Source organism: Lycorma delicatula, chromosome 1 (genome assembly GCF_047948215.1).
Source record: "Lycorma delicatula isolate Av1 chromosome 1, ASM4794821v1, whole genome shotgun sequence".
In the NCBI taxonomy this organism is placed as follows: domain Eukaryota; kingdom Metazoa; phylum Arthropoda; class Insecta; order Hemiptera; family Fulgoridae; genus Lycorma; species Lycorma delicatula.
The window spans coordinates 283,447,212-283,471,841 of record NC_134455.1 but is presented as its reverse complement, the minus strand read 5'-3'; the positions used below and the strand labels follow the sequence as shown (position 1 = coordinate 283,471,841).

Genomic DNA, 24,630 nt, shown 5'->3' with positions numbered 1-24,630 from the left:
AAATAAATATAAATTAAATATTTATTTTAAGTGATATACACGTTATTCTTAATTTGGTTGTACATTTTTTCTTTAAAATAAATTTTACTTTGTTGTTAATGTCTACTATTAAAGAATAAAATTGTTCTGCTTTCGTAGATTTAAAGAGAAATAACTGAAGCAAACACAAAAAATACTGCTGGTTGAAACAGTAACAAATAGTTAATGTTGTTTAAAAAAAAAATACATTAATTTAACAAAAATAAATTGAATGAGTTAACTAACTATCCTAAATAAAAAACTTTTTCAAATTTCAATTTCTTCCAACTTTCTATCTCAACAAAAATGCTAACAAATTAAATCTAGGGAAGCAAATAATTCAATTTAAATACTAAACACAGATCATTCTCTCTTATCAAGCAATTTAAATTATGGAAAAACAGAGATTACGGCACTATTTAAATCATAGGACTATAAAACACACTCAAAACAGTTTTAAGAAGAAACATTAATGATCACTCTGATCAGTTAATATCTACAACAAAAAATAATTTAAAAATTTACAAAAACATAAATATGCACACTACACAAATACTAAAATACTGACATACTTTTAAATGCTACAATCAATAACTATCATTCACAGTTAATTCTAATATTCATTTTCAATAATTCATTTATATCACTTAAACAGCGATTCAAATCACCTTACTGCCTGATGTTTAGAATGCTACATGCTGTCTGATGTGAATCACATATAATAGGTAAATTTTGATAATTAGTCCATGCAACTAAGAACTTCCTGCATTCAGAATTTTATCAGATAAATTGCATACAATAACACACAGTCTTTATAAAAAAAACCACTTCAAGAATTCAGGTGATGGTCCTCACATAGAAATAAAGAAAAATACTTTATATCAACATATGTCTGGAAATGCTTAGCTTACTTACTATCTGTAATTTTGTATTTTTAACATAAAAATTTATTGGTCAGGAATGGTTAATCATATCAAGCTGAAATTTCATACATTGCTAATGCTAGGGTACATAGAGTATACGAAACTTGTATAAAAATAATGAACCTGATCTCTCAATCCATTTTAAAATGGCATCCATGTAAACTTTTTAATTGATAATATTTTTGCAACCACTGGTTTATTTAAATCGTATGTTATGTAAATAAATTCTAAGCGTTTTATGACAAAGAGAATGAATGACATCTTATTTATCCAAATTCATTCATAAATAAAAAGTTATGGAAAAAATTCTTGAAGTGATCACTCTAGATTAAAAAAATCAGTTCTCATTTCCTCCCACATAAAATTAACTAACTTGACATGATCTCAACTGGAATAATTTCATTAATGCTAACATTTAATAAATTACACAATTTAATGGAAAAATTACAATAAAATAAAATACAGATATTATTGAAATCATGAAAATATTATAATACTATATAATATTAATAATGAAAAATAATTTGCATTACACATTTTTCATTTTATGAACAGACACTCTTTTTCTGTTTAGCCTCTGGAACCACCGTAAGATATTACTTCAGAGGATGAATGTGGATAATATGTATACAAATGTAAATGAAATGTAGTCTCGTACAGTCTTAGGCCAAAAATTCCTGACGTATGGTTAATTGAAACCCAATCACCAAAGAATACTGGTATCCACGATCTAGTATTCAAATCCATACAAAAGTAACTGCTTCTACTAAGATTCAAACCTTAGAACTCTCTGAACAGTCACTGGTTATTAAACAAACTGTGTTTTTTTTTCAGTTCAATACACTTAACCACTGCTGAGAAATAAATGTTTATGTTAAAAATACAAAATGGCACATAGCCAGTAAGCTAAGTGCTTCCAGACATATGCTGATATAAAGCTTTTCTTTATTTTGATGTAAGAGACCATCTCCTGAAATCTTGAAACAGTTTTTATAAACACTCTGGTTAATAATAATTCTTAGTTCTCAGAATTTGATCCAAACAACAAATAAAATTTAAATTACTGTTAAATCAGTTATATATATATTACTTATATATATATATATATATATAAAATACATATTATATATATATATATATATATATATATATAAAATACATATTATATATTGTTATATACATACTACTTGTAACTACAAGTAATAAAATTAAACTTAGAAAGTAAAATATTGGAACTATTTTAGAGTCTGTTTATATCACCAGCATGAGAATATTATTGGAAAATTACTGGGTGAAAAATGTACAAATCTGGACGTAAATGTGCTTGTTAAAAATCATTTTTAAAAATAAACATTTATTTATAATTACATAACTTTTAATGCAAATAAGAAATAAGCTGTGTTGGTTTAAGAAGAAATGAGTAATACAGATAACATCATTTAGCCCCTAAATTGAGAAAAAATGAATGCACGTTTATTTTCTTCCATGACAAAATTTAGAAACATCAGAAATAAATCTTCATATTATAAATAAAAATAGATAAACCAGTGATATAATAGGAGAGCTGTTAAACATTTTAGGGTAGGTATTTGAGGCACCGTGAAAATTTGTGTAACACTTCTTTTGTAATGTCTGAAAACAAATCGAAGTCCTGGCTGTAGGGTAGTGGGGCCTAGCCAACCTTTGATTTTTAATTTTGCAAAATTTTATTTGCAAAAAAAATGTTTAAGGCATTTTGAAATTTTAATACTTTCAAATTTAGTATTTAATGAAATAAAAAATAAAAAAGTCACATTATTTAGTCAGGTATAAAATTTTGCCAGGCTGTTTCAAAATAGTTTTCATAAATATCAAAAAAATATATTTGAAGCATGCTGAGGTTTAGACAGAATAATATTTATACCCAGAAAAAAAATTTTAAAAGGAGGGCCATTTTGGTGGGACTTTTTACCTGCCAAGTGATCGGGAATACTATACGTGAGTGCAAGTAAGTAATGCTATGCGTATGTTGTGTTATATGGGCGTACAATTTAGGGGGGTATGCGTGGGGTGCATACCCGGACCCATGCTAGGTGATAAGGACAGGAAGGGTAGCCCTCTTGGGGAGAGTCACCATGGCAACTGGGAGGAATGTTGTGATATCTCAGTGATCCAAGAGGGATCCAGTTGGGAGATTAGCTTCAAGCTGCACTAATGGGGGGGCTAGTCTTCAGCCATGTCACTTGGGACCAACCGAAGTAATGTCTTCTAGGCGGTTACCGGTTGCTCTCAAGTGGTTAAAAATGGTCAAAAAAAAATGTTTTTATATATTTTTTTATACCATGTGATCATTTGAAAAGTTACATTTATTATTAAACAGCTATCAGTCCCATTGTATTTCTGTTTGCAGGCATGTATACAATCTCGGAAATTATTTTCAAAGGGGTGGAACCCACCCTCTCTGCTATAGCTATCCCAACTCAAAAATCTTAAATGGCAATGGTAACATTTAATTACATTAATTGGCAATCCAAAAAAAATAATGAATTTTGATGAAAAGAAAATTAAAATCCACTCACCCCTTTGCTCAGAAGGAGTGAAAACCCAGTTGGGGGTAGTACCTTTTTTAAATTTCAGTCAAAGGAAAATAACTACAAAAATTATGTGATATTACTTCTTAAACCATTTCAGATAATCATAATCTGTGGATTAAAACTGTGAAAATTATTTTTTAAATGAGATAATGTAACTTTTGAGAACTCATTGGAATGCCCTTTGAATGACAAGTAATTTGGTAAAATAATAAAATAAAAATTGGTTCACTGGTATGTAAGATATGAATGAAAATGTGGTTTTTTTAGGTTATGTTGCGGATACAGTGTTACTGACCCAAAGCATTGAACCATCTGTTTTTCTTAAAAATATGGGTTTAAGGTTTCTCCTGCATTGAAAATATGTACTAGTAAATACAGAATTATAACATCATTTAAACATATGAAAAACCAATAATAAGGGACCTACTTCTTTGCTGTCTCAAATACCTACCCTAAAATGTTTAACAGCTCTTTGACTATAAATGGATGGAGGTATGCCTAATGGCAGCACATAATTTGTACATCACTTAAATATTAGTTACATTTTCAATTTACGAAAACAAGAATTTTTTACTGACAAGTCTAAAAGAGTAACTGAATGATAAGAACTGGAGCATATTCCCCATACTGAACTACAATTTAATTTCAATTACTACAAATGCCAACCACCATTGAAAAAAAAATAGCTTGCAAAATCAGCAATTGCTTTTATTGAATATTATTAATAATTAAACAGAGAAGTACTGTTTTTTATATACTTTAGCAAACTACCTTTTTGCTGTAGAGAATTTTTAAAAAGGAACAAATTTTTAAGCATAAATGTACAATGTAACACAAAAATTGAATAAAAGAAATGAAGTAAAAAAATTAATATAACAGAAACAAAAAAAAAAAATTATTAAGTACTAACACATATTTAATATAATTGCTGTATTACGTGTTAGACTATAACATTTTAATGAATAATTAAAATAATAGTCGATAATGTTCACAAATAACATAGATAATCAATTTTTTTTAGTAATAAGTAAAAATAATAAATTATATCAAATTAATAAATAATATTAAAAACTAAAAATCAAACAATTATATGGATTTTTATAAAATATACTATAAATCATAAATAATAAATATATTATTACATTCACAATTTTATTTATTTTTTAATCATATTATTTTTATAATTATTATGTTAAGTGCCATAACCACAATGGTAGTAAGTAATCTGACATGAGCGTTTTCCATATGTACTATGGCCATTTTCATGAATAACAAGCATTCTTTTAGGGTAAAAATGAGTGAAGTGGTTTGTCATTGCTTTCATCAATGAACTGAAAATACTAGTGCATAACATCATGCCTATCCTACCAAAATGCAGATGATATTCAGACCTAGATGGCACTTTCACTCTATTCATTACAGAGACAACTATATACTGAACATCATTACTCTCAGTGAAATCATTTATGGTGCTTCAGGTGCTTTACATGCATTACAGCTGAAAGGAAAACTGGGAAATATAATGTAAATAATGTAAAATAATGCAACAAGTTAATGTGCCCCATCCTGTTGTGAAACAACGTGTTATGCACAATGCTTCAAACTCTGCAGAGAAGATTTTTTAGAATTATAATTGTACAATATTTATAATATAAATGTGTAATTTTATAATTTATAATAGTTTTTGTTTTTTAATATTTTAATTTTTTACCCACAACAGAACGGAGACGACATATGCATTTGGGGTAAGAGGTTCTGTGTGTGTGTGTGTGTGAGTATGTCTGTTACCATTTTCCTAAAAAACTGCTGGACTAATTTCAATGCGGTTTTTACATTACACAGGTATCACTACACAGCAGGTTCTTAAGACATGTTTTATGGTTATAGGCCAACAGTGGGCGCTGCAGCAGATGTGTTTCTCTAAAACGGCTGGGCAGATTTTGATGCAGTTTTTTGCATTACACCTCAGAGCAGATTTTTAGATTAGTTTTATGGTTATAGGCCAATAGGGGACGATGCAATAGATGTGTTTCTCTAAAATGATTGGGCCAATTTTGATGTGGTTTTTGCATTACAACGGTGTCACTTCAGAGCAGGTTCTTACGATTAGTTTTATAGTTATAAGCCACCAGGAGGCGCTGTAATACATATGTTTTTTTTCGAAACGGCTTCGTACGTTTTTTAAAAATTTTAATTTTATCACTTGTAACAATTATTGTAAAAACAATAATAATCAAAAATTAAAGAAAACAATAAAGAATATTGTTCTTATAAGAGTAAAAGAGACTATCAGATGATTGTATGAGAATGACATTACTAGAAAAATGAAACATTTTTCTATATATTTTAATAAACATATAAAGCAAAACTTTCCTTATATTTAAACAAATTCTAATTACAAAATGCTTGTTACAATTAGACATATAATACAATCGTATTTAATTATCAACAAGAAAAAAAAGGGATATTATATAATGGACCAATACATTAAAAAGAGAATATTTTAAGCATAACACAGCTAAAAAAGTTTGTTAGCTAATTTGCTGAATACAGTGTAAGTTATAAAAAAAATTTAGATCCAGTGGCAGAACAAATTAACCATTCATTACAAGCTGTGCTTTTAGAATACAACAAATCCTTTTACAAGACGGATACAATGCAAAGAATATACGTAGTATCTGTACACACAAATTTTGATATCATTTGTGTAAGCAAATCTTTGAACAAGACTAAATAAAAATATTTTTTTCAATCTTGATTAAATTATTTAATGCACAAATATATGAGTGGAGTTTGATAGAAAAATGAATGTCTGCTTAAAAAATATAATAATAAAGTATACAAAGTACAGACAATTGTATACAATACAGACAATTGGTTATTATCATGACACTGAAATGCAGTATTGTATGCAAAACACCATTGTTTATATTACTTAATAGTAAATGATGATTTATTATAAGTATAATCTTAATTAAATTTAAAATACATTCAATAATTTCTCATTTCTTTTCATGAACTATGGTCTAATCTATATCACTAGCTCTAATCTACAATTTTTCCTATCAAGAAACAAGCAAAATATAAGATAATGTGATTATTCTTTGATTCATTTAATGAAATGTCCAGTGATATTAATGGGAAATGCTACTGAATTTATTACCTATTGTAGATAAACAGGTAACAGTAAAAAAAAACTTGTATTAAGGAACAAAACATAAGTTATATGTAATGCTACTTGGAAACTAATGCCAATAAGTAGATCTCAATTTAACTAAAAACAAAATACCAAAAAAGAAATTTAGAATCATACATGAAAAACAAAAAGAGTAACATAGTAACTAAAATTTACTCGTATTAACTGAATATGTATCATGATGCTTCTACTTATATTTTTTAATAATGTGGTAGTAGACTCCAAATACTTGCACACACTATTACTTAAATGTACAGCACAGCAAGGAAAGTGTTAATATATCAATAATTTTATAGCAATTACAAACACAGATTTTGAAAGAGGAAATAAAGTGATAAATGATTTAAATTAATAAAAAACTTCAAAATTACTCTATAATATCAAACAGTCCTAATAATTGTGAACTCATAGCTAAAAATCAAAATAACAGAATGTAAAAAAAAAAAACGAAACAAAATAAAATAAAAGTAAAATGATTTAGGGTATTACATTGTTTAGCTAAATATGATGAATTACATGCCAGTGATTAACCCATTGTTTGTAGTAGAGAGATCAAGAGAATTTATCTTGAGTGAACAACAGGTGGTATATATAAAATTAAAAATTTTTTTAAACTTGCGAGAAGAAAGGAATGACTGTAGGATTCACAAAGGAAACTGGAATGCTGAAATTTATCTTGACAGTTTTCATATTCAAAAGGAAAAAATTAAAACTCATAAAAAACTGTTAAGTAGCTATCATTATTTAGACTTTGAAACACTTACAATAAGAATTTAAAATATTTATTCATAATGTACAAGTATCGTAAATGAAAACAAGAATGATCACATAAGAAACACTGCTTTAAAATACAATAAGACTAAACCAGTAAAAACAAGTTTTTGGTAAATAATGAGCAGACAGATGTTTGTCTGTTTGACAAACAGATAGAATCTTCACTATTTTCATGTAAAAGAAAAATGTTTTTAAACAACTTTTACATAAAATTTGTAGAATGGCCTGCACATTTACAAATCCCTAATATGAATAACACGAAACTAATTAAAGAATAAGGTATTAAGCTAAAGGTGCTTTGATTTTTTGTAAACTGTCTAATATTGGTTTGAATTTACTTAAAAATGGCAAATGGTATCACATTTTCATCTACATTATTGGTATTATGGTCGACATGTTGCTCTCATGTTTTGTCAATTAGCCATCTATTCTGTTACAAACCACAACATGGCAGAAGCATTAGAGAACTTATGAAAACACACCAAACAGCACCCATGGCATATAAATCTTACACAGATCAAGCAGGTTCAGTGGCAAAAGCTTAGATAAATGTAGAAGTAGTAAATTTCTTTGAATTTTCTTTTACACTTAAGTGAGTTAATTAGGTCAGATTCACAAATAAAAAAGTAAGTTATTTTATTAGTCAGTTTCATTTCCTTTTTCTTATGCATGTTCATTATATTCTTCCACATACTGTAATCAGCTAAAAATTCACTTTCTGTCAGGCATAAATTACTATTCTTACATTAATATTACTATGTTCATTTCTATGAGTTTTTATCATTACTATTCTTGTTTACGCTTGTTATACACTAAAAATTAATCCACAGCGGTCTCAGTTGACACTCTGTTTTTTTATATTTTCATAACAATCAAAATTAACAGAACTTAATTGATTCAAATGAATAAGCTATTTTTTGAAAAATGAATAGAATCTTTCTAATGATAATTTATTTTTGAGGAACAGCTAAGTAACTCCAAATTTGCGAAAATCTTCAGCATTTATTCAAAATCAACACATAAATTATTTATTTGTGTAAACACAGTTACAAAAACTGTTCTGGTTCAGGACACAGCACTTTTGATAAATCTTCTTTTGCAATATGAGCAAAAAGCTAATAAATTATAAAATATAGAATACGACTGACTGCTTTCATATAGGACTATTCATTAACATCCCACCCTACATTTAATTTATAAATATATTTATTACTTTAACTTCATAAATAATCATTTTGTTTGTTATACACACTGAAATTCAAGTAAGATTTAAAAAAAAACATTGTTTACCTTCACTTTATATTTGAAACTTTTACTGACTACAAAAGATAAAACAGATTTACATTAAGTTAATCATTTTGGATACACATATGGTACTGGCTGAGTCACAGATATTATGGCTATTTTTATTCGTTTTAATTCGTAAGGAGACTTCTAAAGCTTGTTCCACATTGTCATGAGATTCAGCTGCATGCTGGCGTAACAAAACCTGAACTTTCAGTTTACCAACCAGTAATGCTTCTAAGCCACCAACAGAGCCATCATGTAATGATCTTACATTAATGTTTTGCTGTTAATAAATTCCTGCTTAATATCCAGTTCAAATTTAAATAATTAAATTTGTATTTTATTCAGATTGTATCTTGTATTGAAATTTCAATCTTTTTCAATCAGTCCTCTTTTAACCATTTACAGTTAAAATTGGCCATTTTGGGGACTATATTTGAAGTTCTCTAGTAAAGAAGAGGTGTTATTTCTGTCATCTTGTTGTTCTTCTAGAATATTTTTTAAATGTAGTAACATTCAAATATAAATAACGTCATAGTAATAGTAGAAGCCAAAGTTCAGTTTTTCAAAAAATATTTTTTATTTTTGGGCATTTGGTTTATTTCCATGGTTAAAAACTAATGGTAAGATAAAATATATATCTTCATAATGTAGAAAATATGAGTTTTTGTTTCATATTGAGAAGACAAATATTGAAGATGTATCACATCAGTGTAGGCTGGAACTTTATTCTCTCAATAAAAATAATAAAATACAAGGTGTGATCAAAAAATATGGTGAATGATTTTTTATAGCGGCATCTGCTGTAATTTGTCCAACAGTGTGATCAACTGAGACAGGCAGGGACAAGTTGTAACACGTTCGAACTTGCCGGTCAGCTGCCAGAGCCGCTACAGTGGAGTTGTGTTTATCGTGTCTGTCGCGCAACATGGATTTTGAACAAAGCATTAACATTAAGATTTGTTTTAAGTTGCAAAAGAGTGCCAAAGAAGTTCACGAAATGTTAGAATCGGTGTACAGCGATAATATGGTAACTTTGAAGACTGTGTACAAGTGGTATGACCGATTTCAAAACGGAAATGAGTCTGTTGAAGACGAGCAGCGTGCGGGATGTCCAGTAACCTCAAAAACAGTTGAAAATGTGTAAAAAGTGGAATCAATGGTTCGTTCAAACAGGCACATGACTATTCGAGAGCTATCGGAAGACCTTAATATCTCGTATAAATCCGTTCAAAGCATTTTAACTAATGAATTGCAAATGAGACGATGAGTGCAAAATTTGTTCCCAGACTTTTGAGTGATGAACAGAAGGAAAGTCGTGTGTCAATTTGCACGGAGTTGAAGGGTCGTCTTCATGCAGATCCGGACTTCATGGCTAAAATTGTAACTGGAGATGAAATCTGGGTCTATGGCTATGACTCTGACCAAAATGCAGAGTTCCCAATGGAAAACCAGTTCATCTCCTCACCCTAAAAAGGCACGTCAGTCAAAATCCAACTTCAAGGTCAGGCTCGTTGTTTTTTTCGATAGTGAGGGCATAGTGCGATCAGAGTTCGTTTCAAGGGGAACAACTGTAAACTCTGAATTTTATAAGGGTGTACTGCAACGTTTGCGAAACGACGTACAAAGAAAGCGACCAGAAAAATGGACCAATGGCTTCCTTCTTCACCACGACAACTCGCCGTGTCACACCTTACTTCTCATTCGCGAATTTTTGGCCGAAAAAAGTGTTCCTGTCTGTCCACATCCGCCATACTCACCGGATTTAGCACCATGCGACTTTTGGCACTTCCCAAAAATTGAAACTGTGCTTAAAGGAAAACGTTTTGACACCATTGCTGACATTGAGAGGGCCACAACCGAGCAGCTGAAAGCCCTTCCGAAAGATGCCTTCCAGAAATGACTCCAGTCATGGAGTCAACATTGGGATAAGTGCATTGCTAGCCAAGGACAGTACTTTGAATGAGATTAAATCGAATTCTATGTAACCTTATTACTTATTTTAATAAAAAATTATTCACCGTATTTTTTGATCACACCTCGTACATTACTGAGAGTTAGAATGAACACACACGTGAAAGGAGATAAAAAATGACAGATATACTGACTTGCTTTATTTTTCTTGATTAATTTAGACCAACACAATGTTGTTTAGATGCTACTTTAAATTATTGGAATTTAATCTTAATTATTTTTGACCTACATTTTTACTGGAAAAATAAAATTAAGTAGCAATTAATTTCCTTTCTGCTACAAACATAACCACTTTTTATTTAATTTTATTTATGTTTACTAAATTAACATATTGTATTAAGAATTTTTCACTGAGAAAAATCCCCCCTCCAAAAAAAAAAACATATTATTTCTACTAATGATTTTAATATTAATATTTTAACTTTTAGATTCACTAAAACCTCTTAATAAAAGTTATGTGATGATCCAAGGTGAAAAATAAACTAATGGTTACAGCACAATATTTACAATGACAATCAATAAATTATATGCATTGGCAGTATTACATAATAATGAGAACTTTTTCTAAATATTTGATTTGTTAGTGTCAGATCTAAATATAGTAATTATTTTATTCTCTTGTTAATATCTGTCATTCATAATATTAATAATAATAATTCTGTATAATTACATCATGAAGTTGTACAAGAATATAATGAATTAAAGCACCACAATAGTAAGCATATTAAATTACATGCTGCTTCTTCTGTAGAGTTAACATCATATTTTTCTCTAACTACATCACTTTAAAAAATATTTTTGACAGAAAAACAAATAAGAAATTCAACTAAATGTCTTTTATTTCTTAATTTACTTATTTCAGCACACCAAAGCCTGCTTAATATATCAATTTTACATAAAATGAGATAATTATACACCATAGTCACAATTAACATATGCATTTAGAATTGCTTTTATACTACAAAACAAAAATCACTAAAATATAATAACAGCAATTTCAATGTATAAATAATAAATATACATACGCTATACTCTACTTATTTACTAATTATAATTATGCACAATTAACTCACGCACATGCATACTCTCAAACACACATGCGCACTCATGAATGCACACACACAGACAGACAGACAGAGAGAGAGAGAGCGAGTGAGAGGTGAGGGGAATACTTTCACTTTAAATAAATTCTGTGCAATGTTCTGTCAGTGAACACTAATTCATTTACAAAAACAAAAAATTACTGTTTATTATTATTAAAAAATGGTCAGCAGTGATGCTATTTACAACTTTTGTATAATGAGATTTTGGGTTAAAAATAAATCCATTTGTACGATGAAAAAAAGTTATGAATATGTTTTTATAAATCTTATTGCACAGTATGTTTTATAATACTTACAGTATCACTAGCAAATCATTTATTTTAACAAAAATATTTTTAAACCAAAAATTGTTTCTAGTGATTTTCAGCAGTATCGGTAAAACTTGGGCAACAATTTAAAACAAACTGACAGGAATCTAACTCTCAACTAGTGAAATAGAAAGCACAGACATCCCAAAGAATATCCAAACAACATCTCTGTTTAAAATATACGCTACCTTGAGAAAAGTTTTCTATAATTACAGACATTAGTACAAAGAATATTTCTTTAATTTCTAGGGAAGGGGTAAGGTTCCACCTAGGTTTAAATTTTCCACAGAACTGCAATATTTCCACTTCTTTCAGGACATGGAAAGAATAAGCAATAATATCTATGCATGATTACTTTAGATAATATTTTTTAAAAATTACACAAACAAGAACAATATCAATCCACATATACAATAAACAAATTTAGAGATAGATAAAATAAATTCAGTAATACTCACCTTTGTTTTATAAATATTTTTTTAGAAGCAAATAAAACAAAAAACAATATTTGCAATATTTAATATTTGCAAAAATACTTAATCAGTTTAATTAAAATTAATGCTTTTTGTAGAAATGCACAAAATATTTCAATAATTTATACATTCAAATACATATTCATATGTAATTACAAAATTAAACAAATTAATAAGGCTAGATAAATAAAGAAATGTAATTTATATACTTAATTAGTTATTAAGGAACACTATTCAACAGCAAGCATTCTAATATCATTATTGCTGAAAAAGAGAATCAACTTTCTTTAAATAAAATAAAAAAATGGCAAATTAAAAGAAGGCATGCATCTCTTAGAAAAATTACACTCCAAAGAAACTAAGAAGCAAATATTATACTTAAAAAAAGCATGCAGTCAAAAGTGTAATTTTCTTATAATATATTAATCAATTATGTACACGAGTACCATGCAAACCGTGTTTAGGCTTGTATGCATGCACTAAAGAATACATTCTGAATCATAGTTTTTGTATATATATATATATATATATATATATATATATATATATATATATATATATACACACTATTTTTCAAAAACTATGAATCATAGTTTTGAAAACTATGAAACTATGAATCATAGTTTTTGTAAATATATATATATATATATATATATATATATATATATATATATATATACACACACTATTTTTCAAAAACTATGATATATAGTTTTATCGAAAATTAAATACATACACATATATATATTATACACACACACATATATATATACCTATACGCACATCATCTAAAATCCAGCAATGCCAATAATCACAACGTACAATAAATATAGATTATGGAATAAGTAGAGACTTAATATATTCAAAAATGAGTAAACCATCAGCAGTAAATTTATATTAAATGTATGATTATAGATTATAATTTATTAAAAAATTTCAAAATAAATACACTCATCAAGAATATTATTTTAATTATAACTGACTATACACAACAGTTAGTTCTTTCTCACCTAATAATTTATTTTGTTTTAAAACATAGATATATACAAATATTCAGATATATTTCATTTCACTAAACAAACAAACACACACACACACACACACACACACACACACACACACACACACACAAAACACATCAGAACAGAAAAATTTTAATAAACTAACTTTAATAGTTCACTACAACATAAGTTTTATTATGCACATTGTTAACTCACCTGATATTGTAACCGCTATGAGTGAAGTTAGTAGTGATTTTTTTTTACAAATTATTTGAAGAAAATTCACTTAAAAGTTATTATGCCTAGTGTAGATTATTTAACAATGAAGTTTTAATTTAAGTTTCTGAAAAAATGTTTCATATTTATCTACAATAAGACAGAAGTTTTTCTCTTTTAAATACTTAATCAATAGAGTTAAATAATAGACAAATAAAAATTAATTAATTAAAACTAAGAACAATCCCATATTATAAACATAAATACAAAAAAAGGCTTTTAATTACATTAAATACAATAATTAAACAAAATTAATATATTGTTAAAAAAAGACCCAGATATCTAAAAGAAACTTTAAAATTGTATTATGCATCTGCTAATGTATAATAAACATATTCACAGGCATTTGAACATAAATTTCAACTTATAATAACTAAATATATATAATTGGTATAGTAAAAATATTTTTAAGACACCAAAAATTTATGTCTGAATAACAAAAAAAAGATGTTCTTTTATTTCACACTTACATAATATACTTTTAAAAGCAAAGTTAAAAAAAAACACAAAAATATTTATATTAAATAGAATTAGCACTTTAGCAGTTAACTGCACCTTTGATATAGAAGTCTTAACAAGAAGAAAACAACACTGAACACTTTAACACTTATTTTTGACATCTACTCCAAACATCCAGAATTTTAAAATGAATAATACGATTACTGCATGACACAAAATAACAGCATATCTAGTTTTAATCTAAATAAAAAGTTAGCATTATTAACATAAGAACCATAGTTTACTTCACTTTACAAGCCCTAACAATTAAAAACAAAGCAACAGTGAACACTACCAGTTTATTGAGGAATCACAATGTACTTGAAAGAATACTGTTATGAAAGGACTACATCATACAAGAAAACACCTGAACTAAATAATTTTTTTTAAAAAGCTACATAGAAAAACCCATCAAAAGCAGAAATTACTACCTGAACTAAATAATATTTTAAAAAGCTACACAGAAAAATAAACTATCAAATGTAGAAATTACTATGTTAAGTCAATTAATAAAGTAACTTGAGAACATAGAAAAATAGCAAGTTAAAATTTACTTACGACTTATAATGGCAATTTGTGAATTAAGAACATTAAATAACTTCATATCCAAAAGACATAATTCATTATTCCATGAAACAAACTTTGCAATTATAATGCAGAGGGCTAATGATTTTTCAGCCAAGGATAAAATTTTTTTTCCATAATTTAGTAATATTATCCCATTTAACTCTTGCAATCAAATTCAGAATGGAAAACATTCAATGAATATATTTAATTATTCCAACAGAAAATACTATTTGGCAAACTACTTAAAAAAAAAAAATTAAAAGTAAAATCAAAATGAATTCTTAAGAAATGTCACTCAATATTTTTTTATAATAATTACAATACATATGAGTAATGTATTCATGTTAATTAAAAAATCTATAGGCAGGGAAACTAACCACCAGAATGTGAAAATTAGGTTTTTTCTTCATATATATAACTATAACACATTGCTGAATTTATTACAAAAGCCCCATCATGAAATGCAAAACATTTTCAGAACACATGCATCAGCTTGGGAACAAGAGCTGTTACTCTATTCTCTTTATATTACTGAAAAAACCATTAAGGAAAAAGAGTTGCCATGTCACAGATTTTGCACAATTTATGAACACATGTTGTTCATTAACTGTACCTATGCATTATAAATTAGTTTCTGTTAAAAACTAACACCAGAAGTCATTAAAAATTTATTTATGTATGATAACTTTATCAGTCACATATTTATTTGTCAAGTAGTTCCAAAAAAAGTTTTAAAAATAAAAATAACTTAAATAATTGTTTTAAAAATTTTGGTAATAAGAATATTTTCAATAAAAATTATGTGAGAATGAAAAACGTAGTCATAAATATCATGTGAATCAATAAAATTCATTCTATCAGATTTTTAACAGACAAAAATGAGGATTTTCTCAACTCAGTTTCTAAGAATCTGTAACAGTTCATATTTTTAAATTTATTTAAGCTAGACAGATTCTGACGATTTTTTATTTTATTTTTATTTTAAGGAAGTTTCACTGAGACTCATTGTAAAATTGTCTAGATAACTTAAGTAAAAGGTTTTGTTTAAATAAAAAATTACATTGTTTACAAAAAAATTTAAAAGCACAGTTGTTTTTTTACAATCATTGCTTCATGAAGATTGTTACATCTATGATATTTTGTAACATTATGTCATTCTGATACTGAAAGTATTTTTGAGAAAAGTTCAAGAAAATAAGGAAAAATTAAGCTCAATAAATAATACATATTTCCAATCCAGATAGTCTTAGCCCAGACTCATTAGGTCATCTTTCTACATACCATTACTTACTTTGAAGATAAACGTTTGGAAATGGCTTTTTGTAATCAAGCACTGCTTTTTGAAGGCCTATCCATGTTTAAAAAAAGGAAAAATATAACAAATTTTTAAAAAATTAATAAAACTGAATTCAAAAGAAACTGCAAATATATTTTTTAGTTCTGATTTTTTTTTAAATCGCTGCCAAATTAATAGCTAATAAAGTGTTGATAGCTGTTATTAAATTGGTATAATACAGGCTTCAAAATATTGAAGAACTGAAAAGGTATATTACTTATAATATATATTTTTTTTGTTAAGTAATTTATTTCCATTTAATCATGGTCATTTACATTTCTATTAATTGCATGGTAGTGTTGTTCATGTCTCATTTGTAAACATAAAAACAGTATAATAAGATCAAATATCTATCAAATACTGATGTTGAAAACCTTGTCCTCAATTATCTGCTGAAAATAAAGTAGTGTCACAACAACGATACATACATAGTATCCATCATTAATCTACAAATTGTCATTCTACAAGACACAAATGGATGGCAATCAGCCATCCATTCTGTGCAGTACTAATTATATGAATAAATACTTTTCAATATTAGTAAAGTAGTAGTTGAAACATGGAACCTGTTGTTCACTCCTTCCAACTATGAGGCGAATATTAAGCTGCAAAGAAGATAAATATATTTAAAAAATTTTCAGGAGGAAGGAGAAATATGCCAACTCCATAAATGTAGTGAAAAAATTTACTTTTTTTAACTACATAAAGTTTTAATTATTATTTAATATACATAAAATGGTAGAGACAAGGAACAGTCTAAAGAATGGACACATACTCATTCACTGAATTAACCAAACATATTCAAGCAGGTATTATTAAAATGCTTCAATAGTATCCAATGTCATTCCTTAGAACCACTTTGCAGACTGAAATATAGAAGCTGGAACTACAATAACATTAGAAGTTCATGATAAAATAGTAAACAAGCTTCAGAGGACAATTCAAACAGTGAAGGGTGTTGTGCTACACAGGAATTGCAGTACCATTTTGCAAGTCACATAAACAAGCCCACCCCTAACAGTGTTAACCGCAAACAGTTTAAATAGAAGATTTTCATCAATATCTCCCCTAGAGCCCAGACTTGGTATGAGATCTTCACACAAAAAAGGTCTGCCTGGCGACCCAGCTCTTTGAACCAATCAGCAGCTCAGATGGGAGATAACTGGCTAGATATCTACTCTGCTAGATGCTTAAAGAGAGTCTGCTACAGCTTGATCACAGTACAATAAGTGTCTGAATGATATCATATGGAAAAGAAATAAATATTTTTTTTGCTATATCTAAATAACATGAAAATACTACTTCAATGTACATTTCTTATGGGGAAATCAATATAAAACCATGACAGAGTCCCTGAACCCCAACCACTGATACAATCTCACAATGAAAGCTTACAATCCCTAGATATGTCATCAATGGTCACCTAGCCCCATCCATCATGCATTTTCTAGCGGTATCACAAAAACACTATTTCATTGTACATCTGCATCATTTTTTAAAACTGGCTATGTCAATAATCAATTTCAGTAGTGAATTGAAATAAACCAATTTAATAAATAAAAACAAAATAAATATAATATTTTGAAAATGAATAAAATTTAAAAACTTAAATTTAGAAAAAAAAGTAAAGATTGCATCACCTTCTTCAGCCCAGTGGTTCAACATGACTCAAGATCAACAACTGTTCAAAATTCTCTCCTCTTTGGCCACATTTAAAAAGTTCAAATTGAAAAGAAACATGAAAACTAATACTGAAGAAAGTGAGTTTGCTGAATTCTTGCTACAAAATGATAATGGAGAATACCCTCATCTCAAAAATGAAGTAGGCAAAGGAAGCATTAAATTACCCAGTTCAGTTTTATGCAGATCATTATAGTCACAGAAATTTATACTAATGAATTCCAGTCTTCAGAAGATACTCTCAAATTTTCAAATGTAGCAATCCTACCACCAAAACATGACCACTGCCAAGGAATTAATAGGAAGTTCTTGATTTGATACCTGGAGAGTACACAACCCCAAATAACCACCACCACGCCCCATGAATGAGCTGACAAAAAATCACACAAAGCGAGATTTAGCACTAGCGCTGCATAGCAACGCATAAAGCACTACTATATATATATATATATAAAATTTAAATAATCTCCTTTTTTTATTTTACTAGCCAATCAGAAGATAATTCTGGAATAGACCCTGGGTTGAGAGTAACAGAAATTACATTCTAATACTTATACTTAAGACATCTGTATAATACATTTATGTTTAGCTATGTTAAGTAAAATAAATATACACTGTTATGAATTTATGATTAAAATTTCATTACATAATCAAATGTAAAATGAGTGCTCCTTTTAAATAATTAAAATGACTTGTATGATTAAGATACTTCATGAGTATATTATACTTGCTCTTTGTTCATTTAAAATTAAACAAATAAAATAAATCATTCTACTATAGTATAATTTTTTTTTTTAAGTAATCATGTATAAACACATTCTTAATTAGTGAAAAAAATATACAAGGAGATAAATATTCAAACAATAAAAAATACTTTATAAGTCTTATCTGTAAGCTACTACAAGCACATCAAATTTTTTATGTTTATGCTGTATCTATACTTTGTGGTTCCATAAGTGAACGTATCATGAGACAAATATTTTTTTTTTAATAATTTAATTTTAATATTTTTTTAATAAATTCAGAAATAAATATTTTTTTACACAGTATAGCATCAATTATTTAAATAACTGATTACCTGAAACTGGCTTTACAGAGTGTAAATGCCAGTGGTTTATGTTACTAGAGTTCAGCCTCCTTATCTATAATATGCAGAACTTGAGAGAATCTAGTAATAATCCTATATTCCTGTCAACAAGTAAAGTACAAACATGAGAACATGTTGCCATATTATGAATGAAAACTATATACTTTTGAGCTTTACACTATTTTTTAAGACTTCACAATTTTTTCATGGATACAGATAACATAGCAACAACTTTTTTCAGCTTTCAGTAATAATTAACACATGGCATATACAAATATTTTATTTACACGTTTTTAAATTAAGTTACAATGAAAGATATAAGCATGAAATAAGATAATACCTTATTAAAAAAAGAAAAAATGCTACAAAAATTAACAAAATAATTTAATGTGACAATATAAAACAAGAAAGTAACAGTGATTTAAGAAAAAATGAAACTACAATAAAACACTTTTGAGTGAATACTGCACTTCATTAGACATATATTCTATTTTAATTTTAATTAAGGATCTGTTTTATTGTTCATTAAAAAATCTAATTGCTTGGGAATGATATAACTCATAAGGAATACCTATTAAGACAGTACACATTTTAAATAAATTACACAATTTTGTTTTTCAACACTGGTGAATAGGTTTATTTTTATTCTTTCCTTAAAATGATCAATTTCCTAAAAATGAGTTATACAAAATAGTCAATACCAATTTAAACAATCAATGCATCCTACACTGCAAAATACAGCTTTCTTAAACTTCTATCTTAGATAACTTTAATAAACATAAAAACAACGGAAATGTAATAGGTAATAGGTGCAGCAAAGAAATGACTGACTAATTTTCCATTTAATTTAATAAACATTTCAGCCAATGCTAAGAGTACAAGTAGCAGTTAAAAGTATTAGTTTTAAAGAGTAGAGTTAAAGGTAGGGAATTAGTATAACTCATCTATACTAATATAGTAAAGAAAAAAATAATTATTTGAAGAGACATTCATTTAATTTGTGTACATTAATAGAAAATATATAAATTGAAGTTTCACATTCTTCTGTTAGGCTACAAAGTAAGATTGTAATACTAATATTTTTAATACCTAGGAACTTGCATATAATGACTATATAGTTGCTGAATTAAACCCAATATCCAAAACTAATTAACTCCCCGACTACAGCTTTATCACAAAACAGTGCACAAATAATTGATGATAGAAAAATATTTGAAGACCATGTTTTGAATCTCACTTCTTATCATACTGAAAATGGATCTGATTTATTTAATAATAAATAAACAAACATTTTATAATAGATCAAATTCTGCATTTGATTCGTGCATTTGACACACAAATTTTTTTTCATTTCAGCAAGATAATGAACAATTAATAGTAACTAATTAAACATTTTCTAATCTGCAGTTTCTAAAACACCTGAAACCACATTTGATAAATTGTTCCCCATATGTCACCAAAGATGAAAAATGGGTGCAGTAAGCAGTTTATGACCAAGTAGTCAATGACACAATTTATTACAAAAAAACTTACCAGATAATTAAATATTGCATTATTTAATAAAATTCAATAAAAGTCATTGTACGATACGCTGAGTGGCAAGCATTCTTTTTTGAATTGTCAAGACCAGTTCAAATGCTAACAAACATACCAAAATGATAACTGGTTTGACCAGTATGCCTTGCAGCCGAAACAAACTTTATTTCTTCTAAGAGATTTTTATCTCCATTCTTTTAATATATTTATCTGGTAGACATCATTCTATGAGTTTATTTTTCTTATAATTATGATGAATAAATCACTGAGTAACACATCTATACCACATGACAGGGTTTGCTAAATTCAATTCAAGCGAGTGAATCCTGATGAAACAATATAAATTAGATCATCTTATTCAAAACAAAAAGATACCCAATTACTTTATAAAATACCTGGCATATAAAAATAAGTCTATATATCATAACTGAGCTCTGAAGATACACATTAGTGTAGGCCCTAATTTCAATTTGGTAAGCATACCAATAATTTACAGTAATGATAATGATATATTTTTTTTAGATAGCAATACAACAGAAAGTAATGATTTATTTATTAAATTATTCACCCTAATAAATTCTGAAGTAAACAACAAAGATTTTCTTTGTCAACAACTAGAAACTCAAATTTGGGTAATTACTTTATTAACTATTTTTCTACTGAATATGAATTATTTTTTAATGGAGTTTATGGTTTATGGCACTAATCATAAGAAACTAGATGAAAACTTATGCCTCACATAATTTTCAATACATTTAAAGAGTGGTAATTAATTTCATGCAACTTGCATGAAAACAGTATGCACCAATTTGAATAACTATTTATGAATGTCTGAATAATAGGAAGTTTTTTTGATAAACAGTTAAAAGCTCAAAACGTCCAACATTGATTAGAAACTAATTCTATGCAGATTTACTAATTTCTCATGTATATTCACAATTAAACCTATTATATCTATTGGCAGCATATGAATGAAATGATTTTATGCATAATTAATCTGTAATGTTCATCTGCCTTAATTCAATGCTCATCTGTACCGATTCATTTTTTTATATAAAAATAAATGTAATGGAATTTCTACGCAATATAAAAATTATGTGTACAATTTTTTTTTTTTTAATAACCTTTCTCTTGTAATCAGATGAGAATTGACCACCTTTGTTAAAATAACATGAAACGCAAATATAATTTTTTCTCTTAAAATGTAATTTAACAGTAAATTAAATTAATAAGAAAAGCTGAATATTTTATCCACCAATCAGTTAAACAATAATACTTCATCAAGTAATTAAATTATAACACTTTTATTTACGTAAATAAACCTTAAATCTCAATTACATTACGGCAATGATAAAAAACAGCAAAATATTACTATTACCAAAATTTCAGAAGGTTAAACTTATTTACAGAATTCAGTTCTCTTAGTACTGTATACATGTAATTTCACATAAAACAATATTATTTAAAACATGTATAATTATGTATTTATACAAACACTGATTTATAGCAGTTTACAGACTAAAATTACATCTTTCTTACAATATTTAACAAATAATATTTATATATTACATGATATTTCATTCTTAGATAAATTATAACAAAAAATCTATACCAATTAAAACATATACAGAACACATCAATTTCATTCTTGCAATCACACACATACACACTTCCTCACATAAATCACAAAGACTAAACTTATCTTATTAACAACAACATGGCACACACACTAAAATAAAGAAAAATATACAGTTAATTATCTAAACTATCATGAGTGGTATATGTACCAGTCACTAAAGATAGCAATTAGATGTGAAGGAAATTACAACTTAATGTTTTGTCCTTATTGACAGAACTTTAAGGATAGTAATTAGGAAGGAAATTTAACTGTCTACATGGTAAAGAATTAAAGATCAAAGTTTCATACACAAATATTTCTAAAAATCAACAAAATTTCACAAATGCATACATACACATACATTCATGTTAATATTAGCAGCATTATATTTGTTCATATTTATTTAATTAATTTACCTAGAAATATTTACTTCTCATCCAATTTAGAATCAATAAATGTTTTAATTTAAGACTGTTATAAAACATTTTCAATCAATAAGTGGTAAACACAATAAAATAAATTAAACCATAAAAACCCGCTCTAACTTAAGTAATACAAATATTTAAAAAAACAAAATGAAAACTCTGCATTATTTTTATAACAAAGAAACAAAATTAGAAATTTCATTAGTTTCTGATTTTATATCAATATGTTTAAATCTTAAATAAATAAAACATTAAAATCTGATATTCAATTATTTTTTTTTAATAATATTCAATAAAAATTTTTTGAGGAAATTTGTAAACAAATCAGATGTTAGATACAAATAAAATATTTTACATTAAACTATAGAAAATGTATCTGAAGAGGGTTACAGTAACAGTAATATACATATTTATATACATTTTCTAAAAAGTAATGTAATTTAAGTACATCTAAACTAAAATTTATCTATATATATATATATATATATGGTATGTATTTATATTAAATTATTGAGAGATATAATATTTGACACTCAAATCCTCTTTTACTTCCCAATAAATAACGTATTAAAAGAATGAACCAGTGACTAGCAGCAAATACATAAAACAAAAAGATTGCCTGAATGCTTACTGTTAAAAAATGTTTTCAGAAAAAGAATAAAAGATTAAAAAAGCTACTGAAACCTTTAAAGAAAAAATGTCTGAGCTCCACAAATTGCTGGTATTGATTTATAAAGCTGAATTTACATCTTGCTAACAACTAAAATTCTTCTGTTTATAGATCAAAAATGAATTTTAACAACTCAATAACTTGCCATAAACAAAATTTATAATTTATTATAAACAAAACATAATCAATACAATAAATGTAATAATTTATGAAGTTTAAGAACTTTATAAATAAGTAAAATAACTAGCACACATACTGAATAAACTTATAGCAAATAAGACAGTTTTTTTAAACTCTTGCACATTTAATTAACTACAATAACTTAGCACAATAATGTGTATTTGACTAATTTCTTTAGGACTGCTCATCAGTCTTAAACCTTATTTGATGTTAATCATTACTTAAAACGTAAGTTTTACAACAGGTAAAATTTACTTCATGTTAGAAAGTAAACTCTGATTAAAATGTTTCAATTACAAGAATATCAATGAATAATTAAAATTCATTAGTAAATTACTTATCTTCAAAAATTCAAAACAAAACCACAAACAATATACATTCATTAAGGCGTAAGAACTATCAATTACACAGAACTCTTTTAACTTTATTTTTAAAACTGTAAGGAAAAATGAAAACTTCATGGAAAATGCCATTCAACTAGTCATTAAAAAAAAATAATTATTGAACTTGTTTAAATCATGAAATCACCTTTGCATAATCTTGATATGATAAATTACTTCTGCATGTACTAGGTCAGATTGGTTAATGTTTATTTCTAAAATATTCATATCTTTATACAAATATTTCTTCTGTCCGTATGTATGTCACTGAACTCCTCCTAAACGACTGGACTGATTTTGATGAAATTTTGTGTGTGTGATTAAGTTGATTCGAGAATGGAATAGAAAATGTTTTTTAATCGGTTTATTTATTTATTTATTTATTTATATGTTGTTGTTGATCTTGGGATGGTTAAGGTCTACAATTGGATCCGGTAGGCAGCGGTGCGATTGCGTTTAGAATTGCGTGCTTATTGAGAAATATTATATTATATTATTATTTATTGAAATAACATTTTAAAGTGTAATTAAAAAATATACATTATGCAAATTTGTAAGGTGCAGTATTGAAGTGAGTATTTTACATGATTTTTCATGAATTTTAATGATGTGTACACATGCATTTAATAACAATCAACTTAACCTTCAAATTTAAATTGTCAGTTCTCATTTGATTCTATCCAACTTATGAAGTATTGAACAGCTCTTTGAAAATAAAAATGTAGTTTGTAAAATAAATTATAGCAT

General features: G+C 27.1%; 1 protein-coding gene across 17 annotated transcripts in view; it reads right to left on the bottom strand.

Moving 5' to 3' along the window:
• Positions 1–24,630, bottom strand: part of LOC142332279 (uncharacterized) — a 663,646-nt gene that overhangs the window by 44,380 nt on the left and 594,636 nt on the right. The gene's annotated exons all lie outside the window — the stretch shown is intronic.